Here is a 7,500-nt window from a genome sequence, read left to right as displayed (position 1 = left end):
ACTTAGCAGGACAATGTCCTAGATATTGTGAAGGCAAGAGACAGTGGCAATTACTTAGCATGACAATGTCCTAGATATTGTGAAGGCAAGAGACAGTGGCAATTACTTAGCAGGACAATGTCCTAGATATTGCGAAGGATTTTCAACGTGTAAGCAAGAAGAAGAAAGTTTAAAGGTTTAAAGGTCGTTCATGAATGGTAGAGGCAAGGGACAGTGACAATTCCCTACCAGGACAATGCCCTAGAGACTGACCATATATTAACATAATTAGCACCTAAGTCCCCTTTCCATCCAAGCCAGATCAGGGAGGGCCAAACAATGGCTGCTGATAACTAAGCAGGTAAACTTACTGGTTCCACCAAACACCCCCATCCTTAGCTCACAAGGAGGGTGGGGTTGCAGACTACAAGAAACTATCGAGTTTCAGCAGGTTGCCAGACAGGGTCGTTTCCGATAGTTACCATAACCCGAAGTTGAAAGTAAATGTAAGCATGATTAAGGTAATGAAGGTAAATGATGAGTATCGAGATGGAGAAATGAATGCTAACATAGATAGTGAAAGATTAAAATCGAAATAATTTTTTTGGAGCATTTTAAAGTAAAGTCAATGAATGTTGGCAATATTAGGTAATTTGCGTGACGCAAATTAGATGAACCAAGGAATATTGCAGGTTTCATGCAAATGATTTTATCCTTATATTGAAATACATGAAATGATTATTGGACCAACTCTACTTTGTGTAGGTGAAGTTTGAATGCTGAAGCAAATGTGAAAGAAGATGCATTTGATAATTGTTAGGGTCGCTCATTCGTACCCTTGACTACTCGTTGAATGTTTGTAGTGTCATTGTGTGAAAACTACTACTGGTTTCTCGTTGCCCCGTATGTTTGCTATCAGAATAGATTTGGTGTTGTTGGCTCCTGGGTCTTGAGACATATTGTTGAATACAGCTTGGTGTACTCAACGGGTTGGTCCAGTGTCTTACCAATAACAGTGGGTGTCGGACTCACTGCAGTCTGTACATTCGTGTGTGCGTATGTGTTTTTTTTTTTTTTTTTTTTTTTTTTTTTGATAAATTTAGTTATCTTAACTGTCTTGCTTGGATAGGAAGATTCATGCTTTGACAGTGTAATTATTAAAATTGTAATCCAATTTGCTAGTTCAGCCATTGTTTCAATGGCTGATCACTGGTTTTCCAGTACTGTAACATAATGGCCAACAGTTGCTTTTGCTAAAAATACTTTATTACTTGTTATTGCGGGATTAACACTCATAGGGTAAAAGTTGATTCAGAAATGAATTTATTACTTTTACAACATTGCTTCTTTACTTTTAGCAAACCCTTGTTTTTTGAGAGAGAGAGAGAGAGAGAGAGAGAGAGAGAGAGAGAGAGAGAGAGAGAGAGAGAGAGAATTTTAGCGACCTTCATTGTGTTATTGACTATCATTCTACTTGATACCGTTTCTTCGAAAAGTAACAAGTACTGTTGTGTGTAAACCACACTACACGATGTGTTTTATACTTTAATGTTAATAATTTTATCGTTGTTATATTTACGTGAATCTCTTATGGTCATATGTCTACACTACTGCTCTTTGTCAGCCAATCGACTTCGTTAAGAACCATCCATTATTATCGATTTTTTTTCTTTCTTTTTTTTCTTTTTTTTGTTTTTTTGAGTGTGTAATACTTCACCTTTTGGTTATAGACTTGTGAAAATTCATTAGTACTTTTATTGCTTTCCTAGGCCTTTTATTTTCCTTGTTTATCTGACATAAACCAAAGATGATACACATATTCATTAAGGTAAACTAATTTACCCATTATTAGATAGAGTTTAAATCACATTAAATATCACCATTAATGTTTTATTCTTCTTTTCCAGATCTGCTTGTCGCCGCCATGTGAGTAGAGTATTAAACCCTTTTGAGTTAAAAACAATTGCAGTAGCTTGAATGCCATAAGACTATTATGTAGAATAGTAGTCTTATTTTTTTTTTTTTTTTTTTTTTTTTTTGAAGGTTTGATTTTATCATTAAGTTGAAGATGCGATTTTATCATGGGAATTGAAGATGTGATTTTATCAAGGGAGTTGAAGATGTGATTTTATCAGGGAGTTGAAGTTGTGATTTTATCAAGGGAGTTGAAGGTTTAGTTTAATCGGGGGAGTTAAAGGTGTGATTTTATCATGGGACTTAAACGCTTAATTTTATCTGGGTGTTATAGGTGTAATTTTATGGGAGTTGAAGGTTTAATTTCGTCAGGAGATTTGAAGGTGTAATTTTATGCTGGGAGTTCAATGTATAATTTTTTTTTTTTTTTTTTTTACCAGATAATTTATTTGTAGCATCAATGACCTTTTAGGTTAATTTTAAGATGAGTTATATGGGTTAAATGTTATACATGAAAAATGTTTAGGTATATATTTTATTCATATTAGAATTATACGAGTAAATTTTATGTTTATAATGTTTATAGGGATAAAGATTAAATGTGTCAAGATTCAGACGTCCACGGTAAGTGTCGGGAATGTCTCATCATTTTTAAATGATCTTGATTTTCATTAAAGGTTATATGATATGAAATATCTTTTGTTGTTTTATCACAAAGTTGTAAAAAAACAATTATTATGGTTGAGAGTTGGAGTCGTAATTTTTATCTGGGGAGTTGAAGATTTAATTTTATCAAGAGTTGAAGGTTTGATTTTATCAAAGGAGTTGAAGGTTTGATTTTATCAAAGGAGTTGAAGGTTTGATTTTATCAAAGGAGTTGAAGGTTTGATTTTATCAAAGGAGTTGAAGGTTTGATTTTATCAAAGGAGTTGAAGGTTTGATTTTATCAAAGGAGTTGAAGGTTTGATGTTATCAAGGGAGTTGAAGATGTGATTTTATCAGGGAGTTGAAGATGCAGTTTTATCGGGGGAGTTAAAGGTGTGATTTTATCATGGGACTTGAACGCTTAATTTTATATGGGTGTTATAGGTGTAATTTTATCATGGGAGTTGAAGGTTTAATTTTATCAGGAGATTTGAAAGTGTAATTTTATGCTGGGAGTTATATGTTTAATTTTATCCGATTTGAAGGTGCTATTTTATCGAGGAAGTGAAAGGTGTAATTTTATCAGGGTAGTTGAAGGTGCAATTTTATGGGAGGGAGTTAAAGGTTTCATTTCATCGGGAGAATTGAAGGTTTAATTCAATTGGGGAAGTTGAAGGTGTAATTTTATCGGTGGAGTTGAATCTGTAATTATATAGGGGAGTTGAAGGTGTAATTTTATCAAGAGAATTGAAAGTGTAATTTCATCAGGAGAATTGAACGTGTAATTTTATCCGATTAAGTTGAAGGTTTGATTTTATCTGGGAAGTTAAAGGTGTAATTTTATCGGGGGAGTTGAAGGTGTAATTTCATTGGGAAAATTAAAGATGTAATTTTATCTTGGGAGTTGAAGGTGTAATTTCATTGGGAAAATTAAAGATGTAATTTTATCTTGGGAGTTGAAGGTGTAATTTCATTGGGAAAATTAAAGATGTAATTTTATCTTGGGAGTTGAAGGTGTAATCTCATTGGAAAAATTAAAGATGTAATTTTATCTGGGAAGTTTAAGGTGTATTTTTATCAGGGAGTTGAATGTGTAATTTTATCGGGGAAGTTAAAGCTGTAATTTTATCAGGGGAGTTGAAGGTGTAATTTTATCGGGAGAGTTAAAGATGTAATTTTATGGGGGAAGGAAATGGTTTAATTTCATCGAGAAAATTAAAGTTTTTTAGTTTCATCGGGAGAATTAAAGATGTAATTTTATCCGGGAGTTGGTTAAATTTCATCTGGAGAATTAAAGATGCAATTTTATTGTGGGAGTTGGTTTAATGTCATCGGGAGAGTTAAAGATATGATTCTATCGGGGTAGTTGGTTTAATTTCATTGGGAGAATTAAAGATGTAATTTTATCGGGAGAATTAAAGATGTAATTTTATCGGGAGGATTAAAGATGTAATTTTATCGGGGAAGTTGGTTTAATTTCATTGGGAGAATTAAAGATGTAATTTGATTGGGGAAATTAAAAATGTAATTTTATCGGGAGAATTAAAGATGTAATTTTATCGGGAGAATTAAAGATGTAATTTTATCGGGAGAATTAAAGATGTAATTTTATCGGGAGAATTAAAGATGTAATTTTATCGGGAGATTAAAGATGTAAAAATCGGGAGAATTAAAGGTGCAATTTTATCGGGAGAATTAAAGATGTAATTTTTATCGGGAGAATTAAAGATGTAATTTTATTTGGTGAGTTGAAGGTGTAAATAAAAGCAGATTTGAGTAACGTTACAGTGTCACACCAACTGTAATTCTCATTAAATTTAGATAAAGCACTTTGAAAGTCCTCTTATTTCAGCTCGGCTAAACTGGGAGCTTTGTTGTTTCCACCTGTTTATGTAAATTATTCCAATTGGGATATATTAACCAGAATCATAAAACAATGCTTTTAACATCAACGTATAATGCAGTCTTATTAACTCACTGGTTATGACATGCTTTTCAGTCTAATGTTTCTGTGTAGTAATTAATTGCTTTTAATTTTGCTTTCTAATCTTGCTATGTATTTAGGGGCATAATTCGTTTAATATTTTCGTGTGAACTTTTTATCATTAAGTTTTGATTAAGTTATAGATATGAGAAAGATAGGTAGGGTTACATTTGCTATGAATTCACTAGTCTAATTCATGTTATCTTTTCGGGTGAATTTTATCATAAGGTTTTGATTAAGTTATAGGTATGAGAAAGATAGAAGTGAGGGTTTTATTTGCTATGAATTCACGGGTCTAATTTGTGTTATCTTTTCGAGTGAACTTTATCTTTAAGTTTTGAATAAGTTATAGATATGAGAAAGATAGGTAGGGTTACATTTGCTATGAATTCACTAGTCTAATTCATGTTATCTTTTCGGGTGAATTTTATCATAAGGTTTTGATTAAGTTATAGGTATGAGAAAGATAGAAGTGAGGGTTTTATTTGCTATGAATTCACGGGTCTAATTTGTGTTATCTTTTCGGGTGAATTTTATCATAAGGTTTTGATTAAGTTATAGGTATGAGAAAGATAGAAGTGAGGGTTTTATTTGCTATGAATTCACGGGTCTAATTTGTGTTATCTTTTCGGGTGAATTTTATCATAAGGTTTTGATTAAGTTATAGGTATGAGAAAGATAGAAGTGAGGGTTTTATTTGCTATGAATTCACGGGTCTAATTTGTGTTATCTTTTCGGGTGAACTTTATCTTTAAGTTTTGAATAAGTTATAGATATGAGAAAGATAGGTAGGGTTACATTTGCTATGAATTCACTAGTCTAATTCATGTTATCTTTTCGGGTGAATTTTATCATAAGGTTTTGATTAAGTTATAGGTATGAGAAAGATAGAAGTGAGGGTTTTATTTGCTATGAATTCACGGGTCTAATTTGTGTTATCTTTTCGGGTGAATTTTATCATAAGGTTTTGATTAAGTTATAGGTATGAGAAAGATAGAAGTGAGGGTTTTATTTGCTATGAATTCACGGGTCTAATTTGTGTTATCTTTTCGGGTGAATTTTATCATAAGGTTTTGATTAAGTTATAGGTATGAGAAAGATAGAAGTGAGGGTTTTATTTGCTATGAATTCACGGGTCTAATTTGTGTTATCTTTTCGGGTGAATTTTATCATAAGGTTTTGATTAAGTTATAGGTATGAGAAAGATAGAAGTGAGGGTTTTATTTGCTATGAATTCACGGGTCTAATTTGTGTTATCTTTTCGGGTGAATTTTATCATAAGGTTTTGATTAAGTTATAGGTATGAGAAAGATAGAAGTGAGGGTTTTATTTGCTATGAATTCACGGGTCTAATTTGTGTTATCTTTTCGGGTGAACTTTATCTTTAAGTTTTGAATAAGTTATAGATATGAGAAAAATAGTCAGGGTTGCATTTTCTATGAATTCAGGGGTCTAATTCGTGTTTTTTTCGGGTGAACTTTATCATTCGGTTTTGATTAAGTTATAGACATGAGAAAGATAGGTAGGGTTACATTTGCTATGAATTCAAGGCCTAATTTGTGTTATCTTTTCGGTTGAACTTTATCATTAGGTTTTGATTAAATTATAGATAAGAGAAAGATAGGTAGGGTTGCATTTGCTATGAATTCAAGGCCTAATTTGTGTTATCTTTTCGGGTGAACTTTATCATTAGGATTTGATTAAGTTATAGAAATGAGAAAGATAGTCAGGGTTGCATTTGCTATGAATTCAGGGGTCTAATTAGTGTTATCTTTTCGGGTGAACTTTATCATTAGGTTTTAAGTTGTAAATATGATAAAGTTAGCCAGGGTTTCATTTGCTATGAATTCAAGGGTCTAATTCGTGTTATCTCTTCGGGTGAACTTTATCATAAGGTTTTGATAAGTTATAGGTGTGAGTAAGATAGTCAGGTTTTTATCAATTTCGTCGATGAATTTGAGACAAGTCTCGCCTTATGGGATTTAAAAAAAAAATCTTTAGATGTTTCTTAAGTTTTTTTTTTTTTTTTATTTAATTGGTTCGTAATAACGACAATCAAAAAATAAGATTAAGCAGGTGATTTGTCGAAGATAAATGCGCTCATTATTATTATTATTATTATTATTATTATTATTATTATTATTATTATTATTAAATGCTAAGCTACAACCCTAGTTGGAAAAGTAGGATGCTATAAGCCCAATGGCTCCAACAGGGAAAATAGCACAGTGAGGAAAGGAAACAAGGAAAAATAAAATATTTTAAGAAGAGTAATAACATTAAAATAAATATTTTCTGTATAATCGACAAAACCTTTAACAAAACAAGAGGAAGAGAATCTAGATAGAATAGTGGCCACAATTATTCCTTATAAAATTTTATCTTTTTATTTTCACTGTTAAGTTGCAGAATAAATTAAGTAAACTTTATTGTACAAAAAAAAAAATATTCCTTTCCATTGTACAAGCGCTAATGACTATAGGTTTCTATATACTCTTATGGAGTGTTCAGTAATCAAAGAATTAATGATATAAATATATATATATATATATATATATATATATATATATATATATATATATATATATATATATAGACATATATATATATATATATATATATATATATATATATATATATATATATATATATATGTATATATATATGTATATATATTATAATTTATATCTATATTTATATCTATAGCAGAAAGCATTTCAGAGGTATTCAGGTTTCAGGACCATAAAATCGTTCTGTCGACGGAAGCTCTTTTTGTGTGTGTGTGTGCGTGTGCGTGTGCAATTGATGCCATATGACCTCCTTGCGGTTCCTCTATTAATTGCCTGATGCTGATTTCACCTTAGTTCATAATTTTTTGTTTACAAAGATAGTGTATTTCATCATAATTTATTACCTTTAGTTAATTAGTATTTAGATAAAAGTAATTGGTCTTTAAATGGAATTAATTGGTCTTTAAA

Source organism: Palaemon carinicauda, chromosome 30 (genome assembly GCF_036898095.1).
Source record: "Palaemon carinicauda isolate YSFRI2023 chromosome 30, ASM3689809v2, whole genome shotgun sequence".
Taxonomy (NCBI): Eukaryota; Metazoa; Arthropoda; class Malacostraca; order Decapoda; family Palaemonidae; genus Palaemon; species Palaemon carinicauda.
The sequence above is the reverse complement of the archived record's forward strand: the minus strand, read 5'-3'. Positions refer to the sequence as shown.